Raw genomic sequence first — 20,650 nt, 5'->3', positions numbered from 1 at the left:
AGTAGAGATTGCATACATTTGCATTTTTTATTCTCACCCACGTAGACTGTTGCATATTCTGAGGCAAGACTATCACCTGAAATCATATTATCTTCTTAGAGACTTTATGCTTTGATTTTTCTTACATGTATTTTGAAATATCTTTCATATTGAAGGCTCTCTGGACATTGGAATAGGGAAAGACATACTCACAAACTGAGGACAAGGAAAGAAAGTGTTAGCAACCCCAGGGATTTTTGGCAAGTGGAGGAGAGAGCTTCAGATTCATTCCTGTTGGAAAGTAGGGGTGAGAGGTGGGGCTCAGGAACTGACAGAGTGGTCAACCTTATGCAAATTTTGTGACTGGTATTTGTCTTCTCCCATCTCCCTTTTCTCTCACCATCCCCTTATGTCAAATCTCAACTCCAAGCCCCCAACCATTTTCCTTATTCAGTACCACACTCAGTCCAGACATGCTGTCTTAGGGCTGCAGACCAACTCAGTGACTTCATTTTTCCCCAGATCCAATGTTCCACCCCTTCAGTTCTGATCATCAGCAACACTGTATTGTATGAGAAGATCTTATTAACCAATAACCTGAAAAAAGGTGGTTGGTTAACAGTAACTTAGAATCTTAGATCTCAGTGGGATGTTTATATCTAAACAAGAAATTGATAGACTGGGATACTTTGAGATAAATAATGGATGGCAAAATCAATCTGGTGCTACGGGGTGGGGGAGACAATGGTCAGAAAGGTCATCCTGATTCTCATCAAATTAACACACAAGTGTATTAAAATTTTACACAAGTGTGTAAAATTATAAGGCAAGGTATGGTGTTCAACAAGTTCTAGGTTCTGTAATCAAGAGGTGCTCATTAAAATTCAAGGAATTGGTTTTATATCTAACAAAAGGGATTTTCCTTCTCTCATTATAACCAGATGTGGTCTCCAAAATAAACACAGAAATACATTCATGAGGAACGAAGAGAAGCTTACAGGCAGCTTGATGAGATGTGTGGGGGTTAAGGGGTAGTTTGGCCATTCAGTGCTGACATTATGAAGTGAACTTTGACCACCCATCAACCATCCTTCTGTAGTCCTGAATCCTATGGGCCACTGTGCAAAATTAGGAGCAGCTCCAATGTGACTACATTCTAACAGCACTTGAACGAATTCTAAACCCAGAAATGTTTTAAAGTCAAACAATTGCTCTTAGGATTCACTCTGAATCATGAGGTAGTCCCTGACCAACCTGTGAGCTCAGAGACTGGGAATACAGGCTTCACCACCCTTTCCTCAAATATTCAAAGAAACTTGTGCAGAGTTGTAAGTCAGCACAGGAAAATACTGCCCCATTTATTTTTGGTCTCAACTTTGAAAGAAGTGTTAGCCTAGCTAGGGTATCTCTTCCGACACTGCTGGTGATACCTTTTTAATACAACCTATATTTGATTTCAGTCCTCTAAGGCCAGACTCCTTGAGCTCGCTCATCCTGTGACCACATGAATTGAGGTCTCTTGAATATTATTCTTCATATATGGAGTGTTTCAATAAAGTGAAGTGGTTAAATTGCACTGACCCATCAACTCATCTCTGGTTATTTGTTCCCCTAGCTGTTCCTAGGCAAGTCTCCATGAGATAGCTCTGGGAGCCTTGGAATTCTGGCCTGGGTTGAACTTACTCTTCAGTACTTTGTCCTTAATGCAGCTCATTTATTAGTTGCAGTGAACAAGGGTGGCTGGACTCTGTATCTTTGCTTTAAGCTCTTCAGGTAAGCAAATGAGAACATTTGCTGACTGCCCACTGTGAATAGTGCACTCCACAGGAAACTGAATTTATAAACAAAGCAACAAAACAAACAACTAAACAAATAATGCTGCTTTCCTGGTTCTAAAGTTTGAACAGAGGAAGAATATTATAGGCAGAGACAATACATACATCCTATTGTAAATCATAAACAGAATTTTAATTAAAAGTCATCCTTTGAGTGTTGATTCCTTCCTACTGAAATTTGGACTTTCCCTTCAAGGACTGTTCCAGTGCTGGCTAATCTCTCTGCTCACCTCTCATATCTGTTTTGATGGGACATTCAGTAACCTTCCCAGGATTGGTATTTACTGTTTTGTACATTCCCCACTTCCTTATTTATATGGTGAAAGTTCTGAGATCAGGGATCTAGACTTGCACCTTCTGGTATTCCTCACTCTTGGCACAAGACCCCACCCAAAGGACCCAGAATACTCTCTTCCTCAGGCTGCTAGAAAACCAGCCACTTTTTGGACTTACAGTCTCAGTTTAAACATCACCTTTTCAGTGAGGCCTTGCTGGGCAGCCTATCTGAAGCATTGCTCAACACTGCTAAGGAGTTAGTTACTCGTCAGTATCCCATTTGTTTGTTTCATAGCAACTCTTTTATAATCATTTATTTTATGGGCTTCTTTATTTTCTGGTTTTCCTACTAGACCAAAACATCCATGAAAATTCATTGCTTTCATTCCCTACTGCACAACCATAGTGTAGCTCATTCTGCTCATTCATTCATTCAAAAATATTTATTTGAATTTTTATATTTCAATATTTAATATTATACATTACTCATATTTTAAAATTATGAATATCTAAAAATTTTAAATATTTGAAAATAGATGTTCATTTATTGAATTATGTGTCACTCACTTATTTGGATTCTCAAGATGATGATGATCATCTTGAGAAATTTGAAAATTTTGCAAAGAAATAAACCTTTGCAAAAAAAAATCCCATATATGTTATACATGAACTCTAAATTGGCTTCTGATTCCACTTAAAAGCAAAATTTTTAAAGCAAAATTAAAAATTTAAGTTTAAATTTTAAATTAAAGATTAAAAGCAAACTTGCTACAAAGCACTAAGAATACTTAAAGTAGACAGAAAAGTACGTAGTTTTTGATGAGTTTGGGCATAAAAGATAATGTTGACTAGAGTTGACTGTCCTATTGAATTCCATGGAACACATTGATCCAGGTGTATAAGCCCTGGGCAGTTGAAAATAGCCTAAGTCTGAGATCTAGGAGTGTCCTATCTGACAAATGAGGAAAAGTCATATTAGGAGTGGTTCTATTTAGATCACAGCCTTCATTTCAGATTGTGTAGCTTATTTCTTCATTGTCAACCATCTTGACATTGGAGATAGCTATCTTTTTTTTTCCTCCCCAATCCAGTTGACAGACATAATTGTTTCTATATCATGCATATCTTATCCCTGCTGCCAGTAGTTAAATAGCTATATTTGTGAGGTTCTTGCCAAAATGGTCTCACTGTTAGATCCCAACTGGGTAACCAATTGCTAAAACCCATGTATTTGGCAGCAGTCTGGACCTTTTCATTTCTGTCTATGAAAAATTGAGGTCAAAAGTAAAGGACTGTGAAATTTCATCAAGACAACACACCAACTTTCTTCGCTTTATTTCCTTGCTTCCATCTACATATCCTCACCATGGCTTTGGAAGTATTTTTGGGCCAATATGGAAAGATCAAAATCAAACACTAAAGTCATGTATATGGCCATTTCCATTACTTGTCAGTTATCAACATGACTCAAGGAAAGCCAATGACTTGATTCATTGATTTCCATAATTGTCATCAAAGTAATCAATTTATCATGATTAGACATCTAGGGGACTTTCAAAATACAATTGAATGTAGAAATTATTATTGTTCTCAAGAAACTCACAAGACACAGCAAGGGGTGCTTTCCTGTTTAATTAACACCATGGAGTCCATAATCACGGGGTGGGGGTGGCAGCATTAGAAATCATCTAATCAAACCCCTTATTTTATAGCTATGCAAACTGAGGCCCAGAAAAATGTAGGTGACTTGTTCAAGGTAATTAAGTGTGCTGATGGCAGAGTCAAAGCGAGGGCCTCTGATTCCCTACCAGGTAACAATTTAGAAGGAATTAATTGACATCAACTGAACATAACACAGGAATTAGGACAGCACCTTGGGGAGTATGGAAATGCTTGGGAGCTGCCAAACAGGAACCTAGAGAAAGGAATTACAATAACAGCCACCATTTATTGAGAAGCTATTATGTGTGAGGCACATCGCTTGACATTTTGTAAAGTAATCTCTAATGCTCACAACAACTCTGCAAAGGAGCTATTATTCATCTCATTTTCCAAATGAAGAAATGGATTCAGCAAAGTTAATAAACTGGCCCAAGGTCACACAGTTAAAATTAAGATTCACACTGAGCTATGCTGAACCAAAGCTCACATTCTTTCTGTCAGGCCAAATTTTCTCAAGGGAATACTAAAGATGTAGGGGCCTTGTTTGATCTGACCCGATTGCTTACCTAATGGAAGCATGTGGGGGGTAGGTTCGAATGTTCGAATAGAACATGGTTAAAGGAGACTTTTCACGTTGGACTAGTGAGTGAGGACTTTAACAGGGATTCATTAACTAATGGAGCCACATTTGAAAATCGGTGCTTCAGGAAAGAATCTTTCATAGTGAAGGCCAGGTGATCAATCAGTTGGAAGACTGATGAAGACATGGATACCAATAGTAATGGTTTGATTTTTTTCTTTCCCTCTTGTTTCTTCACAACATTCAGAATTATTGTGCAGGAGGATTTAAAAAGTGATCCCAAGTCCTTAGTGGCATTTTTCCTTCCTACACAACCAGCACTGATTTTCAGCATGTACTTATTGCAAGCAACTAGTATGATTGGTCACATATTTGTTCTGATGGAGGTACCCATGCCACAGCAGATGTTCTGAATTTGAATGTAACTCCTTTGTACATCTAAAATAAATCCAAACAATCCTTCAAGGATATAGTCCTACTGCATCATGTGTGTTTCTCTGAGCACCTCACAATTCAGCACCTTCATTAGTAAACCTAATATTAATATTAGTTAAGGTAATATGAGTGTTGTAGAAGGCCTTGGAACTTTACATGTTGTTATTCTTGTTTTCCCAGGACAACAAATGAGGCTATTCGGTATTTTGTTCATGTTTACCTTTCTATCCTCTATCTTTCCACAACTCATTTAATAGGCATCAGTTATTCCTAACCACTCAGGGAGCTCTTTGTCTTTTCTGCTCTATTTGCAGGAGCTCTCTTCTCCCCTTGGAATAGTCCTGCTCAATTTTCAAATACCCTTGAGGATAACCTCCTGCAGTAACTCACCTTATTTATGCTACCACAGAATCCTGTATTTAAACATCTCAGAACAATTATATTTTATGACTGTTGTTGATTTGATTGCATGTTTTGCCTCTAAATTGAAAATTGCTCATAGATAGAAATTTTGTTTTCAACATAGGATTTTCAACGTATAAAAGAATTGGCACTGGTCTCTTAAATATTTTTAGAAGGAAATATTGAAGAAAGGAAAGATAGAAAAGAAGATGGAAGACGAAAAATATCTATATGTGAGGGAATTAAATTTATAAGTAGTTGTGATTATCTGTTCTGAGATTTCTAATTTCTCTATTTGTGATTAGTTATAGAATGAGATTGGTTGTGTTACCTCAGCCTGGAAACCACTTAGATCTCTATTATGTATGCATTTATGTATATATGTGTGTATGTATGTATGCATGTATGTATGTGTGTTTCTGTGTGTATATATCTATCGATATCATCCATATCTATGTCTATATCATCTACATCTATCTATGTCTATGTCTGTATCTATCTAGCTCTATCTCCACTCTATCTCTATCTATATCATCTATCTATATGTAATCTATCTAATAAGTAAACAAGAATCTAGATTCAAGTAGAATTTGATCATTGTTTAGGCTGAAAGCATTACTGCTCTTTGCGATTATCCATTGCCAAGCAAAGGCTGGGAACATGTTGCTTGTGGGAAAAGATGATGATGGATTATTCATTATATTTTTTAACCTCTGTGCCCAGCACAGTGTTTGGCTCATAGCAACTTTCTAATCAAAATTTGGGTGAATGTTAAAATGATGTTCCATACTTTATGCTTGTTGACCAAGACCTGGTTTTGTTACTAAGTAGTTCTATAGCTCTGTGAGCTCCCGTTTCCTCATCTGTAAGGGGAACAAATGTATATCTGGTTACTTTTGCTGTCCTGAAGATTACCAAAGATAATATGCTTTTTTTAAAAAAAAATTGGATAAATGTTAAACTGTTTAAGAAATGTGACTTATAGCTATTATGGATGGATTGAAGTCAATGAATTAGTTCTCCTTATAAGCAATATTAATTTTTAGGGTGCAAATGAGAAAGATTTATTGGTATACATTAATAAGGTTGAAGCTATGGGAAATTTACACTTTCTAAGTTTTGTCCCTCAAACTATTCTTTTCAGTTAAGAGTTATCTAGATAAAATAATTTCTTAAGATGGTGACTTAGTCTCACTTTGTAAATACAGCCAAGACATTAAAACAAAGTTTGGAGATATCTAAATGAATGTAGATACATCAACGCTGAGACAGATTTGTCTCTTTCCATGAGAATCCATCACTGAAACAAAGGGACTTCCATTTCAATAATCTATGAATATCAGTTGACCACTAATTAGAAATTTCTGACAAACATGCCTTATCAATTACCATAGAAAATATATATTTAACAAAAATCAAGATTTATCAACTTGTGTCTGATTGGATGCACTTCCATAAAATGCATCATCAGAAAACTGCTGTCCCACTGCTGGTCTACTCATTTAGTTTAACATTGATTTAAAGGAACGAGTTGTGGGTTTAACTTTTGGTCCTCTTCATGAAATTTTTCATACACCTTACCCCACCTCTGGCAACCACCAATCTGTTCTCTGTATCTATGGCTTGATTTTGTTTGTTTTTAGATTCTGCATATAAAACAGATCAAATGGTAGAGGGAGCCAAGATGGCAGAACAGCATGGAAGTTTTTTGTTTGTCTTGCATCCATGAAATACAGCCAGACCAACACTAAACCATCCTCCACCTAGAAACTGATCTGAGGATTAACACAACAATCTGCACAACCTGAACCACAGAATTCAGCAGGTACGTGGCATGGAGAGGTGAACCTGGGGAGAGAGAAGCCATGGGGGGCAGGGAGGTGTTTTTGCGTGCAGAGAGCGGACAGAGATGGGAGAGGGGGAGAATACGGGAAAAACATCCCTCTCTAAAAGCAGCTGGAGAGAAAGTAGAAAATTGGACACAGCCACAGGGACTGAACTAAAAAGAGAGAAAGGAGAAAGGAGAAAGGACAGGGTTTATATTCCATTATGACTATAAACAGGGGGAGTGCAGAATCTGCAACTCTTCAGCTCGATACCTGGAGGTGCTATGGTGGGAAGGGCAAATCCCCAGGAGCAGAGTGGGGTCCGGGAGGTTCACAGGCCACACAGGGAGAAGTGGTTACACGCTGGAAGGACATTTGGTAGAGGCTGTGATGCAGCCTGGGCCCAGCAGACTCCAGAGAACAGCCACATTCACTGGTGCTGGAACAAGTCATTAAGGGTGAAGCCTGGTGCCAGATGTGTGTTGTGATTTTCCATAATCCCTGAAACCCTGCTGCTACACTGTCTTGCAAACTTTTTCTGGGGCAGGCTGGCACCTGGCAGCAGTCTCTGGGCATCGGCAGCAGCACAGTCCTGTGAATTTTCCTGGGTAAGGCTGGCCTTCAACTATTGCTCCATCAGACCCTCTCCAGAAGGGAGGAAACAATCAAAGCCACAGTCCTTCATAAGTAAGGGGCTGGGGAAAACAGCCTCATATGAGACAAAACTTGGGAGAGAGGTACTACCTGGGTTTTTGTCACGGACAGTATAAAAGCAGGAAGTGGACAAAAGCTGAAGACAAAGGATGGGTGCACAATTGCTAATCAAGGAGAACAGAGTTCTGATACTAGAGAATGGGTAGCTTGGTGACATCATTTTCACTGCTTCCATGCATGTGGATACGCACCTACAAGTGCCACAACAATCCACTCCAGTAGGCTAGCATCTAGTGGAGAATGGAGCAGTTACACTAAGCCCCGCCCAACTGGGCCAACCTTGTGCTTCAAGAACAGAAGTCTCACTGCTTGCTTAGTTTATGACTGTAAAGCGCTTCATAGTCTGATATCTAGGGGAAAATGAAGTAATTTCAGTCGTATTTCAGTCTGTTAGTAGGTCCATATATTCAATTTTTTTCCTTTTCATTCTTTTTCAATTCTTTTCTTTTTTTGATGCAGAAAGAGAAAAAATTCATTTTTATTTTCAATTTTTATTAAAAATATTTTTATTTAATTTTTTACTATATTTTTTACTTTTGTGTAAATTTTTTCAAATTCGATTTTACTTCCATCATTTTATTTTAGTCTACTTCACTGTATTCATTTTTTCAAATTTCAATTTCCTTTTTTCTTTTTTCTCTTCTTCATTTCCTTTCTTTTTCTTGAATACAGAAAGAGAAAAAATTCATTTGTATTTTTAATTTTTATTAAAAATATTTTTCTTTAATTTTTTTCTACTATATTTTTGACTTTTGTGTAAATTTTCTCAAATTCTAGTTTACTTCCATCATTTCATTTTAGTCTGCTTCAGTGTATTCATTTTTTCAAATTTTCAAATGATTTCCCTTTTTTTTCTTCTTTCCCCCTTTTTCTTTAATCTATCAAGACACTTTCATCACCCAGACCAAAACACACCTAGGATCTAGCATCATTCATTCAATTTATTTTGTGTGTGTGTTTTTAATTTTTAATTTTAATATTTTTTTAATTTTAATTTTTTTAATTTTAATTTTTTCTACCTATTAATTACTTTTATCCCTTTAAAATGATGAAACAAAGAAATTCACCCCGAAAGAAAGAGCAGGAAGAAACGACAGGCAGGAACTTAACCAACACAGATCCAAGCAAGATGTCTGAACCAGAATTTAAAATCACGATAATAAGAATACTAGCTGGAGTAAAAAATAGATTGTAATCCCTTTCTGTGGAGATAAAAGAAATAAAAGCTAGTCAGGATGAAATAAAAAATGCTATAATTGAGCCACAATCATGAATGGATGCCAAGGCGGCAAGCATGGATGAGGCAGAACACAGAATCAGCGATATAGAGGACACACTTATAGAGAACAATGAAGCAGGAAAAAAGAAGGAGATTAAGGCAAAAGAGCATGATTTAAGAATTAGAGAAATCAGTGACTCATTAAAAAGGAACAACATCATGTCCCAGAAGAGGACAAGAGAGAGAGATAGGGGTAGAAGGGTTGGTTATGTGAGCAAATCATAGCAGAAAACTTTCCTAACCTGGGGAAAGACACAGACATCAAAATCCAGGCAGCACAGGGGACTCCCATTAGATTCAACAAAAACTGATCATCAGCAAGGCATATGATAGTAAAATTCACAAAACATTCAGGCAAGGAAAGAATCATGAAAGCAGCAAGGGGAAAAAAGTCCCTAGCCTACAAGGGAAGACAGATAAAGTTTGCAGCACACCTATCCACAGAAACTTGGCAGGCCAGAAAGGAGTGGCAGGATATATTCAATGTGCTGAATCAGAAAAATATGCAGCCAAGAATTCTTTATCCAGCAAGGCTGTCATTCAAAATAGAAGGAGAGATAAAAAGTTTCCCAGACAAACAAAAATTAGAGGAGTTTGTGGCCACTAAACTAGCCCTGCAAGAAATTTTAAGGGGGACTCTTTGAGGGGAGAAAAGATGAAAAAAAATTTTTTTAAAAAATAAATAAATACCAAAAGCAACAAAGATTAGAAAGGACCAGAGAAAACCACCAAAAACTCCAAGTCTACCAGAAACATAATGGGAATAAATTCTGTCTTTCAGTACTCACTCTAAATGTCAATGGACTCAATGCTGCAATCAAAATACATAGAGTAACAGAATGGATAAGAAAACAGGAACCATGTATATGCTGTTTACACGACACCCACTTTGACCTAAGGACACCTTCAGATTGAAAGTAAGGGGATGGAGAACCATCTATCATGCTAATGGTCAACAAAAGAAAGGCAGAGTAGCCATACTTATATCAGACAATCTAGATTTTAAAATAAAGACTGTATCAAGAGATGAAGAAGGGCATTATATCATAATTAAGGGGCCTATCCCGAAGACCTAACAATTATAAACATTTATGCACCACATGTGGAGGCACCCAATACATAAATCAATTAATCACAAACAAAAAGAATCTCATATAATACCATAATAGTAGGAGACTTCAACACCCCACTCACAACAATGGACAGATCATCTAATCAAAAACTCAATAAAGAAACAATGGCTTTGAATGACACACTGGACCAGATGGACTTAACAGATATATTCAGAAAATTTTATCCTAAAGCGGCAGAATACACATTCTTCTCCAGTGCACATGGAACATTCTCCAGAATAGACCACATACTGGGACACAAATCAGCCCTCAGCAAGTACAAAAAGATCGAGATCATACCATGCATATTTTCAGGCCACAACACTATGAAACTCAAAATCAACCACAAGAAAAAATTTGGAAAGGTAACAAATACTTGGAGACTGAAGAACATCTTACTAAAGAATGAATGGCCTAACCAAGAAGTTAAAGAGGAAATTAAAAAGTTCATGGAAACAATGAAAATGATAACACCACAACCCAAAACGTCTGGGATGTAGCAAAGGCAGTCATAACAGGAAAGTACATAGCAATCCAGATCTCATATACACAACCTAACCTTACACCTTAAAGAGTTGGAAAAAGAACAGCAAATAGAACCCAAAACCAGCAGAAAACAGGAAATAATAAAGGTTAGAGCAGAAATTAATGCTATTGAAACCAAAAAACATCAGTAGAACAGATCAATGAAACCAGAAGCTGGTTCTTTGAAAGAATTAACAAAATTGATAAACCACTAGCCAGTTTGATCAAAAAGAAAAAGGAAAGGACCCCAATAAATAAATTCAAGAATGAAAGAGGAGAGATCACAATCAACACAACGGAAATAAAAGCAATAATAAGAGAATATTATGAGCAATTATATGTCAACAAAATGGGCAATCTGGAAGAAATGGGGAAATTCCTAGAAACATATACACTACCAAAACTGAAACAGGAAGAAATAGAAAATTTGAACAGGCCCATAACCAGAAAGGAAATCGAATTAGTATTAAAAAATCTGCCAAAAAACAAGAGTCCAGGGCCAGATGGCTTTCCAGGGGAATTCTACCAAACATTTAAGGAAGAGTTAACACCTATTCTTTTGAAGCTGTTTCAAAAAATAGAAATGGAAGGAAAACTTCCAAACTCTTTCTATGAAGCCACCATTACCTTGATTCCAAAACCAGACAAAGAGCCCACTAAAAAGGAGAACTATAGACCAATTTCCCTGATGAACATGGATGCAAAAATCCTCAACAAGATACTAGGCAAACGGATCCAATAATACATTAAAAAAATTATTCACCACGACCAAGCGGGATTTATACCTGGGATGCAGGGCTGGTTCAATGTCCGCAAAACAATTAACAGGATTCATTACATCAGTAAAAGAAAGGACAAGAAATATATGATCCTCTCAACAGATGCAGAGAAAGCATTTGACAAAATACAGCATCCTTTGTTGATAAAAACCCTCAAGAAAGTATGGATAGAAGGAGCATACCTCGAAATCATAAAAGCCATATATGAAAGACCCAACCCTAATATCATCTTGAATGGGGAAAAACCAAGAGCTTTCCCTCTAAGGTCAGGAACAAGACAGGGATGTCCGCTCTTGCCACTGTTATTCAACATAATATTGGAAGTCTTAGCATCTGCAATCAGACAACACAAAGAAATAAAAGGCATCCAAATCGGCCAGGAGGAGGTCAAACTTTCACTCTTCGCAGATGACATGATACTCTATATGGAAAACCCAAAAGATTCCACCAAAAAAACCTGTTAGAACTGATTCATGAATTCAGCAAAGTTTCAGGATATAAAATCAATGCACAGAAATTGGTTGCATTCCTATAAACCAGCAATGAAGCAACAGAAAGAGAAATCAAGGCATCGATCCCATTTACACTTGCACCAAAAACCATAAAATATCTAGGAATAAATCTACCCAAAGAGGTGAAAAATCTATACACTGAAAACTACAGAAAGCTTATGAAAGAAATTGAAGAAGACACAAAAAAATGGAAAAAGATTCCATGCTCCTGGATATGAAGAAACAAATATTGTTAAAATGTCGATACTACCCAAAGCAATCTACATATTCAATGCAATCCCTATCAAAGTAACACCAGCATTCTTCACAGAGCTAGAACAAATGATCCTATAATTTGTATGAAACCAGAGAAGACCCTGACTAGCCAAAGCAATCTTGAAAAAGAATGCCAAAGCAGGAGGCATCACAATTCCGGACTTCAAGCTATACTACAAAGCTGTACTCATCAAGACAGAATGGTACTGGCACAAGAACAGACACTCAGATCAATGGAACAGAATAGAGAACCCAGAAATAGACCCACAAACGTATGGACAACTAATGTTTGGCAAAGCAGGAAAGAATATCCAATGGAATAAAGACAGTCTCTTCAGCAAGTGGTGCTGGCCAAACTGGACCACTTTTACACCATACACAAAAATAATCTCAAAATGGATGAAAGACCTAAATGTATGACAGGAAGCCATCAAAATCCTTGAGAAGAAAGCAAGCAAAAACCTCTTTGATCTTGGCTGCAGCAACTTCTTACTCAACACGTCTCCAGAGGCAAGGGAAACAAAAGCAAAAATGAACTACTGGGACCTTATCAAAACAAAAATCTTCAGCACAGCGAAGGAAACAATCAGCAAAACTAAAAGGCAACCGACAGAATGGGAGAAGATATTTGCAAACGACGTATCAGATAAAGGCTTAGTATCCAAAATCTATAAAGAACTAACCAAATTCAACACCCAAAAAACAAATAATCCACTGAAGAAATGGGCAAAAGACATGAATAGACACTTCTCCAAAGAAGACATCCAGATGGCCAACTGACACATGAAAAAATGCTCAACATCACTCATCATCAGGGAAATACAGATCAAAACCACAATGAGATACCACCTTACACCTGTCAGAATGACTAACATTAACAACTCAGGCAACAACAGATGTTGGCTAAGATGCAGAGAAAGAGGATCTCTTTTGCATTGTTGGTGGGAATGCAAGTTGGTACAGCCACTCTGGAAAGCAGTATGGAGGTTCCTCAAGAAATTAAAAATAGAACTACCCTATGACCCAGTAATTGCACTACTAGGTATTTATCCAAGGGATACAGGTTATGCTGTTTTGAAGAGACACATGTGCCCCAATGCTTATAGCAGCACTATCAACAATAGCCAAAGTATGGCAAGAGCCCAAATGTCCATTGATGTCTGAATGGATAAAGAAGATGTGGTATATATATGCAATGGAGTATTACTCGGTAATCAAAAAGAATTAAATCTTGCCATTTGCAACTATGTGGATGGAACTGGAGTGTATTACGCTAAGTGAAATTAGCTAGTCAGAGAAAAACAAATATCATATGACTTCACTCATATGAGGACTTTAAGACACAGGACAGATGAACATAAGGGAAGGGAAGCAAAAATAATATAAAAACAGGGAGGGGCACAAAACATAAGAGACTCTTAAATATGGAGAACAAACAGAGGGTTACTAGAAGGGTGTGGGAGTGGGGATGGGCTAAATGGGTAAGGGGCATTAAGGAATGTACTCCTGAAATCATTGTTTCACTATATGCTAATTTGGATGTAAATTAAAAAAAATAAAATTAAAATAAAAAGATCATATGTTATTTGTCTTTCTCTGTCTGACTTAATTCACATAGCATAATGCCTTTGAGATCCAATCATATTGTTGGAAATGGCAAGATTTTTTTTATAGCTGAATAATATTCTATTGTCTATCTATCTATCTATCTATCTATCTATCTATCTATTTATCTATTATCTATCTAAGATTTTATTTATTCGTACATTCACTAATGGACACTTAAGTTGTTTCCATATCTTAAGCATTGTAAATAATGCCACAGTGAATATGGGAGTGCATATATATTTTCAAGTTAGTTTTTCTATTTTCTTTGGATAGATACCCAGAAGTAGAATTGCTGGATCATATGGTAGTTCTATTTTTAACTTTTTGAGGAATCTCCAGATTGTTTTCCATAGTGCCTGCACAAATTCATAATCCTACCAACAGTACACAAAGGTTCTTTTTTCTCTATATCCTCACCAACACTTGTTATTTCCTGCCTTTTTGATAATAGCCATTCTAACAGGTGTGAGGTGAGATCTCATTTTTGTTTTGATTCATTTTGCCTTGATAATGAATACTGTTGAGTATCTTTTCATGTACTTGTTAGCCATCTGTATGTCTTCTTTGAAAAAATGTTTATTTAGGTCTTTTTCTCATTTGTTAAAATTAGGTTGTTCTTTTGGTTACTGAGTTGTATGAGTTCTTTATATATTTTGGATATTAGTCCCCTATCAGATACATGGTTTGCAAATATTATCTCTTACTCAGTATGTTGTCTTTTCATTTTATTAATGTTATTCTTTGTTGTGCATAAGGCTTTATGATGTAGTTCCACTTTTAAAATTTTGCTTTTGTTGTTTTTGCTTTTGGTGTGATGTGAAAAAAATCACCCCTGAGACCTATGTCAAGGAAATTACTGCCTTGTTTTCTTCTAGGAGATTTATGGTTTCAGGTTTTATGTTCAAGCCTTTTGTCTGTGTTGAGTTAATTTTTATGTATGGTGTAAGATAATGGTTAAGTTTCATTATTTTGCATGTGGCTATTCAGTTTTCCCAACACGGTTTGTTGGAAAGACTGTTTTTTCCCCACTGTATAATGTTGGTCCCTTTGTTGTAAATTAATTGACCAAAAAGTGTGGGTTTATTACTGGGCTCACTATTTTGTTGCATTGATATGTGTCTGTTTTTATGTCAGTACTCTATTGTTTTAATTACTACAGCTTTATAATATAGTTTGAAATCAGGGAATATGATGCCTCCAGTTTTGTTCTTCTTTATCAAGATTGCTTTGGCTATTCAGGGTCTTTTGTGACTCTATACAAATTTTAGGATTATTTGTTCTATTTCTGTGAAAAAATGCCAATTGAATTTTGATAGGGATTGCTTCGAATCTATAGATTGTTTTGGGTAGTATAGACATTTTAACAATATTGATTCTTCCAATCCATGAGCACATAATATCTTTTCATTTATTTGTGACTTCTTCAGTTTTCATTAATGTCTTAAGACATTTCTTCTGTGTGTACCTGATATCTATCAAAGGAGTAACCAGGAAGAAGGTAAGAATAACTATAGGAAAACAGTTGACATTTGGAAAGAGACTAGACAGGAAGGAACTCATCCTTCCTGAGTTTTCCCTTTGTTCTAGGCACTGGGCTTGGTGATATGCTTATATTCTCCCATTTAACCCCCAAAAGGCAGTAATTAGAGTCTTATTAGGACTTGGTGAGCTCAGGCAACTTGCCTAAGGTAACTCATGTGTTAAATATCAGAGCAGATATTGAAACTAATGTGTCAGACATTTACCCTAGAACCACAGTGTAACAGGTTTTGCCAAATATCTTCCATTTGCCTTTGGAAGCTCTCACCACCTTGTCCATCTTTCTGTGCTGCAAGGCTTATCTGCAATGGACGACATTAAAGTGCTCCCATGCCTTCTGGCTTCCACTTGAGTTTAACTGATAAAAGCCTCAGGATAAGATGGGAAGGAAGGAGGAGGGAGAGAGTGGTAGAGTATTTATTACCTGGCTCCTTCCCTGTCAAGTCTTCTTGGGATATCTGTGTCCCTCAATACTGTGACCACTGCTTTTCTCAAGGTGGCCTGTTTAATAGAACATTGTCCTGAAACCTGGAAACTTCACCTTCTCCTTGTCTCCCCAGACTGTGAGTGGTAACAGCTCCTCTAGTGCTAATCCTCTGTTCCTGCACTACTTGTGTTTCCTCTATACCAGACCACACCTTTTTGTTAGATCCTCCTAGAATTACCACAAATTGAGTATGCCATCTGTTTCCTACCAACATTCTGGCTGATACAGGTGATTCTGGAATGCTGCCTTACTTACATATAAAAGTTGCATAAAAGTACAATTGCAAGGTAAATACTTTGCCCAAAATCCATAGTGCCATAATTTTGTTGGTAAATCTGTGTATTTTGAAGTGATTCAAAGTTTAAAACTGTTTGTGACTTAGGAACTCATAACTAAGAATGACGGCTCTCCTAGGATGTGTTCCCCAGACAAGCATGCTGTGACTTTTAATCATGAAAAATGCATTCACTGCAGAAATTCAACACTAACTCCACAAAGTTTTTGTAGAGAATATTTCCAGTCAACGAAACACTTCAGAGCAGTGAGTAAAGTTTTAGAGGACAGGCAGTGTTTGGGGGATGCTGGGGGAAATACAAATGGAAGATTATACATTTTGCAATGTCTGCCTCAGACATACACAAACAAATGCGTCCTCCAGGAGTTTACAATGAAGCAGAGAAACCGTTTAAGCTACTGTTAAATGCTGGTGATAATTACTTACTTTGTGATAAAATCAATTTCTTAAAAAATTCATTGAAAACTTTTTTTTTTTAAACAACCTTCTTAGCAAACCTATGTGTCTTTCCTTGCAAAAAGTAAATGAATAAAGAGAAATAGTTCTTGGGTAACCCAATTTTTTCTTGCGTGTTTATTTTTATTAAAACATGCTTTAGATAAAGAAACAAAAGCATAAAGTGAAAATTATGAGTTTATTAGATACGCCATCATTAGTTTCAGGGGAGTATCAATTAAGCTTAAAAATAGGTGGTTTTAAAATATAGATATGGCTATTCTAATTCATTCATTAAAGAATAAATATTTGGACTTTACCTTTGAAGACTTAGACAAATTCACATGGAGAGCTCATTTAATTTAGTAAGGAAAAGTTTATTTTCTTAGATTCATGTCAAAAAAGGTAATCAGGTTCCTTAGAAATAGAACTCAAGGCTAAATGTCTAAGCCATTATCATTTTTTGTTAAAAAATTATTTGCTTTTAAACTATTAAAAACAAATCTGAGGGGCACCTGGATGGTTCAGTCAGTTAAATGTCCAACTCTTGATTTCGGTTCAGGTCATGATCTGATGGTTCGTGAGATCAAGCCCCCAGTTGGGCTCTGTGATGATAATGCAGAGCCTGCTTAGGATTCTCTCTTTCTCCTTCTCTCTGCCCCTTCCCCACTTGCACTTTTTTTCTGTCTCTAAGAATGAATACATATAAAAAATAAAAATAATAATAAATCTGAACCCCCAAATCAAAAATAATAAATAATAATTAAATTTAAATTACTTTTTTCTTTTTTTTTTTAAGTAGGCTTTATCCCAGCACAGAGCCCAGCACAGGGCTTACACTCACTGCCCTGAGATCAAGACCTGACATCCAGGCCTGACATCAGCTCATCCTGATCATGAGCTGACATCCAGTGTTGGACACTTAACTGACTGAGCCACCCAGGTACCCCTGAATTACAATCGCAACACCATTGCCCAGTGGATTATCCCTTCCAGCCCACCTTATCACACCTGGTGCCAGATGCTCCTGGTTTCCAGCCTTTACAGCCATCCTACCCCCACTGACAGCGTCTTTTGAGCCCCCTCTGAAACTTGGGGTTAATGGTTCTCCAATTTTACTGTCCATATGAAATTTCTGGAGGATGTATAAATTTCACTATAAAATGAAGTTTCCTGAACTACACATCGGTAGTTCTAATTCATCAGAGGCCTAGGCATCTGTATTTGAACAAATACCTCAGGTTCTCTGATGCAAGTGGTTGGAGAACCAGGCCATAAGCAACACTAATTTAGTGTTCTCTAGGGTTCTACATTCGTCTTGATCACAGGGCTGTGAGTGCAAGCAGTGGATTAAGTAAGGTACTTTATCCAGCCCATGTCTTAACTCAGCAACAAGTCTCACTGCTTACAAAAAAGTAGCTTCACTGGGGTGCTCTCATTCTACAAACACGAATTCCACTTGTTTTCAGGACCTGGAGTGACCCTGATTCTTAGTTCTGCTAACTGGATAAAATGTGCTTTGCTGAATCTTGCCCAAGTTACTTCTGGAGGTTAATGCTCTGCTTTGCTCTTACCCACCAGTCTCTCTGACAGCTATGACTCAGTTTCTTTGGGTAAGAAGAGAATGGCAACATCAGCAACAACCTCACAACGCTGCTGTGAGAATTAAATGTGGGAACCTGTGGAAAGCCCTCGACACAGTTTCTGGCACAGAGTAAGTACTAAATGTTAGTTGATAGTATTGTCAAAGGATTGACCTTATTGAATTACACTGTCTTGTCATCTCAGGATAGAACGGACTCTCCCCAGCTCAATATTTAGCCACTTTCTAGCTCATCCCAGCAGAAGGGCACAGCCGCTCCTGGTCTGTCCCCCACCACCTCAGACAATGGCCACCTGAGGGCCTCAGCTACTTGAGGTCATTAACATTGTCTTCTCATTTTTTCCATCCTTTGTGTTTGCCCAGAAAAGGAAGCCGATAATCATTTATTGAGTTGATACATGAGTATATGGATAAGCTTCCTAAAACGTCAAACTGGTGTTTTGTGTGTCTCTTTCTTAGTTTGCCAGAGTTATGCTATCATGGATTACTCGGCCAGTGTTGTCAACTCCTTTGACCTAAAATGCAAAGTGAAGAAATGTGAGATGGAGATGATAAAGAAGAACATTACCAAGAAGAGGAACGGTGTTGATTGCCCCTGACCTTTAGTGACTCACATGGAAGTATCTTTATGCATATGGGATATGCATGAACGTTTAAAAGTACTGGGTCTTCAAAACTAGCCTTCGTAGGACTTCACACAGGGCCAGCTGATGTCTGGCAGGTTAGACTCTTGCCAAACTCTCTTCCTTGGAAAGCAGACCACCCCGTTCACACGTTTCACCATTGTATGGATGCTTTGACAAACTGGGTTGCAAAGATTCAGAGAAGAGTGGGTGATATCCTTACCCTGCCTCTTGACCTAACATGGGCACGATTTGCCTGGCCCTCTCTGGAGGTCTGACTCCGTGATCTAAGCTGCGGCAAAGATGGCATTACAAACCCCAGGGATTGCTGAGAAGCGCTAATGCTGCCTCTATCCCATACTCCCGTGACTCTGAAAGGCTCTTATTTGCTCCCCCTTGCTGAGAAGGCAGCTGTGTTGTGGCGATATCGGTCCATCCGACTTTACAGCAGCCTGCGAGGCCTCCTGTGACATGGAATAATGTCCCAGAAATCCAAACCGCCAGCGAGGCGCAGAGATCAGCACGGCATTTGTGGTTCTTGGGGCCGGACCCGAGGTCCGCCTGGGACATCTCCATGTAAATGAATGCTGGGGACAGGATTTGGACAGCTTAATCCTGCATTGTAAGAAAGGCTGGAGCCAATGTAAGTTCCAGACACGCTTTCATTCAGAACTGGAATAAAATTTGACTATCTTCAACTTTTATTTCTCATTATCTCCCAGAGACCTGAAACAGTTTACTAAGAAGAAAGAAAGAAAAAAAAAAGGGGACGAGAGGAAAAAAGACCAGTCTATATCCCCTCTGAAATCCTGTTCAGAGGATTTGCTGCAAGGGCATTCCAGCTTCAAATAAGACTGATTAAAATAAAATTACTCAGTCCCCTGACCCATAGCAAATTTCATGAGCTGCAATTTGTCTAGTAGTTGAGCTGTGAGTACAATCTGATTGGCTATAATTTAGGTTTATGGTTCCTTCCCCCCCCCCCCCCCCCCCAACACACACACAGTAGAATCCAGTGATCCTGAAATAAAGAACTAGAAGGGAGAGGAAGGGACAATATAAGCTAAGAAGAAATGGAAAGAAAAACATTTTTTAAAATATGATAACACTGTTTGCTTTTCTAAAAGCTGGAATTCTCAACGTTTCAGGAAGTTTGCGGGAAAGAATGTCTTTGTATCTGCCAGGGTGCATTCCTTTCTAAACTTCCTAGTTGTGTTTTTCCTGCTAGATTGCTCGTTTCTTTTTTCTTTAGTCTTTGTTTCCTTCTCTCTGTACCTCTAATTTCTAGGTCTATAAATCATGAGAAAATTTCCAAATCTGGAAGATTGGAACCCAGAGTGGTTCTTTCTTTCCAGGGTCTACCTCCTCCCATGGTTATCAGCATTCTTGGCAAGAGGGTGGCTTCTTTTCCAAGAGACTAGTAAGGCACATTAGCAGCTGTGGCTTGAGGAAGCTGTGGAGAATGCCTTTGACTTCCTGTTGTCTATGATCTTGGGACAAGTCTTTTCAACATCCAGAAGGGGAAATGTACACTAAAGGAAAAAGAAATACTAAATAACAGGTATCTAATTTTCTCTTTACCAAGCAAAACCGCAGAGATGATCTGTAGAGTAAGCCCCCTCTGGTCTGAGGTCATCAGTCTTGCTTTTTCAGACCTGTCAGATGAGTTAGAATGAGGTATGCTAGTACAGGAGTAGAGCAGAGACACAATCTGAAACCTAAACAGATGTTTACACTTCTCAATTATGAGTCACTGTAACTGAATAGCAATTATATATAGTTTGGCCTTAGGATTTCCCCAATTCTCTGTAGGATGTACCTTCCAACTCTTTATTCCCCTAACTGGAGCTCACTTGCTGGCAGTCTGGGACCAAAGAGCTTACTTAACT

At 37.7% G+C, this 20,650-nt stretch overlaps 1 long non-coding RNA gene across 1 annotated transcript; it reads left to right on the top strand.

The window, feature by feature from the left end:
• Positions 1 to 6,932: 6,932 nt before the first annotated feature.
• On the top strand, positions 6,933 to 19,459 carry LOC109493423. Its single transcript, XR_002737089.2, has 3 exons — positions 6,933 to 6,994; positions 18,117 to 18,249; positions 18,598 to 19,459. It is a non-coding gene; the product is annotated as an uncharacterized LOC109493423 (long non-coding RNA).
• The last annotated feature ends 1,191 nt before the right edge of the window (positions 19,460 to 20,650 follow it).

This window comes from Felis catus, chromosome D3 (assembly GCF_018350175.1).
Source record: "Felis catus isolate Fca126 chromosome D3, F.catus_Fca126_mat1.0, whole genome shotgun sequence".
NCBI lineage: Eukaryota > Metazoa > Chordata > Mammalia > Carnivora > Felidae > Felis > Felis catus.
Note: the sequence above shows the minus strand (reverse complement) of the source record. Positions and strands in the feature narration are given on the sequence as shown.